The 7,445-nt window shown below is 40.6% G+C and overlaps 1 long non-coding RNA gene across 1 annotated transcript; it reads right to left on the bottom strand.

Annotated features, from left to right (window-relative positions):
• Positions 1-3,920: 3,920 nt before the first annotated feature.
• LOC147314330 (uncharacterized) lies at positions 3,921-7,397 on the bottom strand. The gene is made up of 6 exons (XR_015124646.1): positions 7,173-7,397; positions 6,113-6,142; positions 5,045-5,074; positions 4,910-4,948; positions 4,700-4,816; positions 3,921-4,606 (listed from the first exon to the last, which is right to left on the bottom strand). It is a non-coding gene; the product is annotated as an uncharacterized LOC147314330 (long non-coding RNA).
• Positions 7,398-7,445: the final 48 nt, after the last annotated feature.

The raw sequence follows: 7,445 nt of genomic DNA, 5'->3' as shown, positions 1-7,445 counted from the left end.
ATCGCGCGCCCCCTTTTTTTAGCGACCAAGGTCGTGAGTTCTGCACATGACGTCATAGATAATGGTCGCAAAATTGCCTTATCGACCTCCTGATAAATGCGTTTTACCGGTTTTCCGAAATTATCAGTGATGAGCCCTAATAATATTGCCATCCTCGGCTCTAGTACGCTGTATAAATATATATAGAAATCTGTATTTCATGCTTTTTATCTAAAGTGCAGGCTATTTTTTATTGGTGGGTTATTATGAAATATACTTGCACTTATATTCTTTGTGAATTGTATAAAATTGACAGCTTTTACCAAAGAATTTGCCATTTGATTGCACATTTACGACACTAAAATTAACTGTTAAATTGCATTGTTATGTAATCTTTGAAGCAATAATAATATTCTATTGATTGTTCCTTATGCAAAATACATGTTTTGTTTTGTTTTTCCCCTCTTGGGCCTATAGACAGGATATATTGGGCATGCGGTCAGGATTAAATAAACACGAAAAATGATGTATTACAAATCTGAGAATCAAAACTCATTCTTGACTTGAGCAACAGATACCGGAAGGTCATTTCAATTGCTGAAAAAGCAAATAAAAATATCCAAAGATACATAAAGAAATTTTTTTTTTTTTTAAGTTAAAAGAAAAGAAAAAAATATGCATGGCATTTTTCGCATTTTTATTTTATTTTCAGTACTGGTTAATTGTGTCTTATACCTTTTAAAATTTCTCTACATGAGTCATTCTGAGAGCTGAAAATTACACTTACTCATCAGTGCTTTCTGTTCCACTCTGGATGGGCATGACCTGCAGTGGGTGATGACAAGGTTGAAAGCCTAGACTGTAAACAAAAGATCTGTCATATACACTATATTGTTGGAACGATTTGGTAAGGCTATTATAGACAACATTATTGTCAGATGTGTTATAGTTTCACATAAAAGATCTGCCTTTGGTGTTAAAGTTGAACGTGTTCTTTGGGGTTTTATGTAAAAAACAAACAAACAAACAAACAAACAAAAAACCAGTCAGTTTTTCTTCATTCACTTCCTTTAGGGGCCGCCATAGCAGCACATTTATCTTCATCTCACCCTATCACTAGCATCTTCTTTTGTTACACCAACCCTCCTTCACTGCATCCACTTAAGTGCTTCAGGTGAGGTTCCTTTAAAAAGAATGTTTATTACATTTAAAACTCTACCTGCCCAGTCTTTTTCATATATAGCAGAACTACTGCATTTGCCCTCTCTGATCATGTGGGTAATCTTTTCCTAAACTTGCGCCCATTATTTTTGGCTCTTGTTTTTCTAAAGTATGTATGAAAGTGTGTATGCAGGAATAAAAATAGGACCGTTTATTTGACTGTGTGTTTGTATATTTTGACATGTACACTTAGTACAAGTTATGAGCCAACGTATCTTCTCTGTGGTCTCTTTTCTTTGATCGTCATATATATATAGTTTGAGGACTGACTTATGTGGCTGAGGGAGAGGTCACAGGAAGAAAATCATTGCTGACCGAGAGATGCAGGCCACAGATGTTGTTCACCATGATTTTCTTCTTAAAAATAAAATTATAACTTTTACTAGTAGTGGTACATAACAACTGGTTCTTTAACCTATCCAAAAGGTTAGAGTAATAAAGCACTTTAAAAGGACTGGTCTATTTCCCAGCATGCCAAGTATATCATGTACTGAACACTAAGAAAACCAAAGAGCTCATTGTTGACTTCAGGAGACACAGCACCGACTTGGCCCCCCTTTACATCAACGGGGAGTGTGTGCAGAGGGTCCACACCTTCCGGTTCCTTGGTGTCCTCATCTCTGCTGACATCTCCTGGACAGACATCATCTCAGCGGTCGTCAAGAAGGCCCAACAGCGACTGCACTTCCTGAGAGTCCTCAGGAAGTACAAGCTGAACTCCAACCTGCTGCTGACCTTCTACTGCTCGTCCATTGAGAGCCTGCTAACCTACTGCATCACGGTATGGTACGCAGCTGCACCAAGGCGGATAGAGTGAGGCTTCAGAGTGTAGTCAAGACAGCACAAAAGATCATCGGCTGCCCTCTCCCCTCCCTGATGGACATTTATTCCTCCCGCTGCCTCAGCAGAGCAGCAAACATTATCAAGGACAGCTCCCACCCTGGTTTCAATATGTTCAGCCTGCTTCCCTCAGGGAAGCGCTACAGGTGCATCAGCACAAAAACCCACAGACTCAAAAACAGTTTCTTCCCCAAAGCCATAACCACCCTGAACTCACACATGCACCGATTACACATCCCCCCCAATTTTTTTTCTTTCCACTTCCTCTATGGACCACCGCTGTGCAATGCCAATTCTATGTGCAATAACTCAACTGTATATACACAACACTATTTATTACATATTACTTTTTTTTATAAAAACCGGCTTGTTTATTTGTACATTTTATATATATATATATATATATATATATATATATATATATATATATATATATATATCTTTTTCCCTATGTTAATACTGTCCATATGTATATAGCGTAGGAGATGCTCTGTATCTCATTGTACAACTGTATAGTGACAATAAGGGCATTCTATTCTATGTGGAGAATTGCAAAAGGTTTTTTTTAAAGTGGTTCTGTGCCACTGTCAAGGTTCAAGATCTTAATTATTTTTAGCTGATGAGCAAATGCAACTTTGAACGTACATAATCAATAATTACATAGAAAATCTTGGGCCAAACTGTGTGTACAGTAGGGGCTCAGGAGCTCAGTACCAAACACCCCAAGCACAATGGTCAGATATTTACACTGATCAGTCGTAACACGATGTGCCTAATGTTGTGTTGGTCCCCCTTTCGATGCCAAAATAACTCTGACCCATTGAGGCATGGACTCAACTAGACCCCTGAAGGTGTGCTATGGTATTTGGCACCAAAATGTTAGCAATAGGTCATTTTTGTTCTGCAAGATGCTAGGTGGGGCCTTCATAGACCAGACAGTTGTCCAGCACATCAAACAGATGCTTGATTGAATTGAGATTTGGGGAATTTGGAGGTCAAGTCAACACCTCAAACTCATGCTCCTCAAATCATTCTGCTGTGTGGCATGGCTCATTATCCTGTTGAAAGAGCCCATAGCTATCTGGGAATACTGTTTCCAAGCCACCTCCATTCCATTGCTCTGTGCTCCAGTTCTGATGGTCAAGCGCCCATTGTTGGTACTTTTGGGGGTCAGCATGGGCAGCCTTTAAAGTCTGAGGTTATTAAACACCATATGCAACAAACAGCAACCGACTGTGTATTCTGAAACCTTTCCATCAAAATTAGCATTAACATTTTTTGGCAATGTGAGCAACAGCAACTCATCTATTGGATCTGACCACACAGGGCAGCCTTCATTTACCACGCAGATCAATTAACCATGACCACCCATGACCCTGTTGCTGGTTCACCATGGACCACTGCAGACCAGTAATGCCCCACAAGAGCTGAAGTTTTGGAGATCGACTGACCCAGTCATCTAGCCATCACAATATGGCCCTTTGACAGACTCGCTCAAATCCTTACGCTCGTCCATTTTTCCTGCCCCCAACACATCGAGTTTGAGGACAAGATGTTAATTTGCTCCCTAATATAACCCACCCACCATCAGGTGCTATGATGGAGATTTAATCACTGTTATTTACTTCACCTGTGGTCATAATGTTATTCCTGATCAGTGTAAATGTCACCATCTTTATAAAGTGATCTTCAGTGATTCTCTTATCAAATTAACTGAGAAATCTAAAAAAAATGAAAAAGCAACAATTAGTAACTTAGGCATTTTAGTTTGAGGAATTTCTAATATCTATAATTTAAGTGGTTTACAATAGAAACATCTGAAATAGGTCATTTAAAATAAATCCCTCTGGCCAAATACAGTACACAATGGCTGAGAAATGCATGGTTAAATCAGTCCTCACTTTAATTGGTATTTTATACCATTTATAACAAAAGGAAACTTGTTTTGTTTAAAGGAGGAAACTACATTAGTAGAGAAATCCCCAAACCAAACAGATTTCACAATAGGAAAAAAGTCAGAAGTACAACTCTAATGCATTTAGTTTAAAGCAAAGCAGAAAACATGGATCAATCGTATTGGTCTCAAATACACAATAACATAAAAATTAACCCAACGACTTCCTGTGATGATAATGAACATGAGCAAGGCATTACTTAACATAGAACACAACTTTCAAACGATTACCCATCCAGCACAGAATTTTGATGCATTTTCCAAAACCGGTTACAAAGTTCCAAAATGGTACCTCTGAAATGTCTCGGGTAAACAGGCTTTAAAAAAGACAAAGAAATTAAACACAAGACAAAAAGATCACAAGGACACAATAAACTTTCCCTTCACAGAAGCCGTGATACTGAATGGAAACCATACTATTCTTAAAAAAAGCAATCATATCCCTAAAAACACTGCTGTCTTAAGAAAATAGTAGATAAAAATATTCTCTGCATTTTACAACAAAGGAGGTACAGGGAGCATTGACGAGTTAGTTCAGTGGCAACACGACTACTCTGCTGCTTTCTCCTCCTCTTCAGCCTTGGCGTCCTTTTCGTCTGCGGCTGCGGCCTGCTGGAGAACGGAGAAAACACACTTTTATTTTGTTCTGTTTTGCGACAGTGTAAATGTCACGTGGCGCTCACAAAAGAGGGAAACTTAGAATACCTCATCAGCTTTGGCCTCTCCATTTTCTGCTGGCACCTCTTCCTTTTCTGCCTGAGGTTCTTCTTTTTTCTCCTCTGTCTTGGTTGCCTCTTTCACCTTTTTGGTCTTGGGGGGTGCCTGTGGTGTCATTAACAAACCAAGCATCATGAACCTGCTGTGCATTTTATGTGGTTATAGCGGACGTGTGCAATGGTAAGATTTGGCTTTTACCTTTGTCTTTTCTGGCTGGGGTTTTGGTTGCGTCTCTTTCTGTAACACACAATGATGTTCCAAAATTACAAACACAGCAATGAGAAAATCCACAGATTAATCTGTCAAGGCCGTTGCTGAGCTTTGTAGACTTACCTCTGATAACCTCTGAGACTTTCTCCTTGGCTGAAGAAAAAACAAAGAAAAACAAAACAAAACACAGAAGGCCACATTAATTCAGTTAAGCACTCCGGAAGAGAAGCCCCCCCCCACGCATTTATGATGGAAAAAAAAACAAACCGTGTTACTCAATGAGAGGTGCTACAATGACACAATGAGCCCACAAAGGGAAGTAGGAACTTCCAGCATGTGTTTCAGACATGCCATTTTATTTACATACCACCAAATCACAACAGGACACCTAAGGATTCTTTATACTGTAATGTAAAGATGTTGCAATAATAGAGAAAACCCCAACAATCAGACAATCCCCAATTTCCAAGCACTTGATGACAGTGGGAATGAAAAACTCCCTTTTAACAGGAAGAAACCTCGACAGAAAGGCTAAAGGAGGGGTGGGGCCATCTGCCGTGACTGGTTCGAGGTTACAGGACAGGGGACAAAGACACACTGTGGATATAATTGCACTCTGTATGCTCTTCATTATTTGTCCTTTAAGGGAGCAAAGATGAAACTTTGCATTATGGGAGTTTGTTTTGATTCATGCTGCAAATTTAGCATTAGCAATATCTATATTGCTATTATTTAGGTTTATAATCAGTAAGGAAGCTGGATAAATATTAATTGCCAACTTAAGGAGAAGGGGTGGAATTAAACAAGTGTGCACTTCTTCCTGCTCCTATTCAATATGTATACTGAATCAGCATAGGTGGAGCATTATCAGAGTGTAATTTGCTTTATTCTGTATAGTATTTTTTTGTCCTTCCTTTTTTCCCTAAATGAAATAAATTGAACGAATAGTTTACTGTTTTAGGGTATTAGAAACACTAAACTCTTTACCTGTGCACTCATTTAAGACAAACCAGGTAAACAAGAACAATTTGGGCTGCACAAACTCAATGTAACTTGCACTTTAAAACCCATCCAATTTACGATCGGTCTCAAAACTCCGATTAAGACTGGGATGCACTGAGCTGGCTATGAAGCATCAATCTTATTCTGGGTATCAGCATTAGTTTTGAATTTATTAGTGGAAATACTAACCTCTGCACTTGCATCTGCATCAGTGGTAGCCTGAAAAAGACAAGAGAGTGAGGGGGGAAGAAACATAATGAGCCAAAACCAACAACCATTCATGAGTGAGCTAAAGTGGGTGTGTAACGCAAAGAGGTGGGGATGGTGGGGGGGGGGGATGGGCACTTCTCCTTCCCTTCAAGTCACAAAGAAATTATGCAATCTGTACGTGGGGAGGATCACGTTTTTGAGCTGACTCAAAGGATCTGGCGGGTGCCAGTTTATTTCCCACAGAGCAACAGCAGCTCCGTGGACACAACAAATAAGGAGTGGACTCGCTCCGCCTGCTGTCACTGTTTATATCACCAGCGTGACTAAACTGAAAAAATAAGACCATCCTCCATTACTAACAGAGCTCCGCTTGACATCAAAACGGCCAGATGTGTCGCTGTGCTGTCGAGGATCCATCAACTGCCATTAACGAGCCTAACCAGAGAGAGGGGGAGAAGGGACTGCACACCTCAGGAGTGACGCGCACCAGCCTTCCAGTGCGCGCACACTCGCCTGAGGTCAAAATCTCCGCCAAATTTGGCCACAAATGCGGCTAAAAAACGCGACACGTGACCGAAGGTGCAGCTGGTACCTGAAACGGCACGCGTGCAACCCAGAGCACAAGTAAATAAATTAATTAATAAGGAGGCAATTACGAAAGAAATTTCCTCGAAATGCCAACCTGTGCGCCTCGACGGTGGTTACACCCCTTTGTTTCAGCGCACAGTTGGTGATTATTAAAACTCAGCCGGGCACACATTTTACAAAACAGAAGCTTTAAACTGGACTGGGGGAAGAGAGCGAAAAAAGCAGTACTAAGTAAAAAGGCGCCACTTCCCTGTATCAGCCGAGTGAGACAAGACAGACCTGAGCGCAGGAAAAGGTGGACTCCACGGCACGCACATGGACACGCCGTAGCGTGTTGCATTGCTCCTGCATACGTGTATTAACACCACAAAACAACTGCTACAGTTTCTTAAAACGCTATTTCTGCATCATGCCGACCCAAACGTAAAGCACACATTTTCTTTCCACTTACTTTCTTCCTTCCCATTGTTGCTTAGGTTGCACGGCAGGAATTAAAAAAAAAAAGGGAACACTGCCTTTCTTTTAACAGTTACACAAACAAAAGGAGGACTTGTTGTTGTTTTGTCAGCCCAGCTACCTCTGCCTACACCTCCCACCAGCTGCAGTCTGTAACTTAACATAAACGTCCGAGCAGTACCAGAACTAGCTCAAACCGGATTGGATCCCCCTCTCGGTATATTTTATCCCTTATCCTACCAACCTACCAGGAAGACAGAGCCCCCGC

Source organism: Aulonocara sp. 'chitande type north' Nkhata Bay, linkage group LG14, assembly GCF_057382095.1.
Source record: "Aulonocara sp. 'chitande type north' Nkhata Bay isolate Kocher_YH1m ecotype deep benthic linkage group LG14, A_spYH_male_GT1.1, whole genome shotgun sequence".
In the NCBI taxonomy this organism is placed as follows: Eukaryota; Metazoa; Chordata; class Actinopteri; order Cichliformes; family Cichlidae; genus Aulonocara; species Aulonocara sp. 'chitande type north' Nkhata Bay.
The sequence above is the reverse complement of the archived record's forward strand: the minus strand, read 5'-3'. Positions and strand labels throughout refer to the sequence as shown.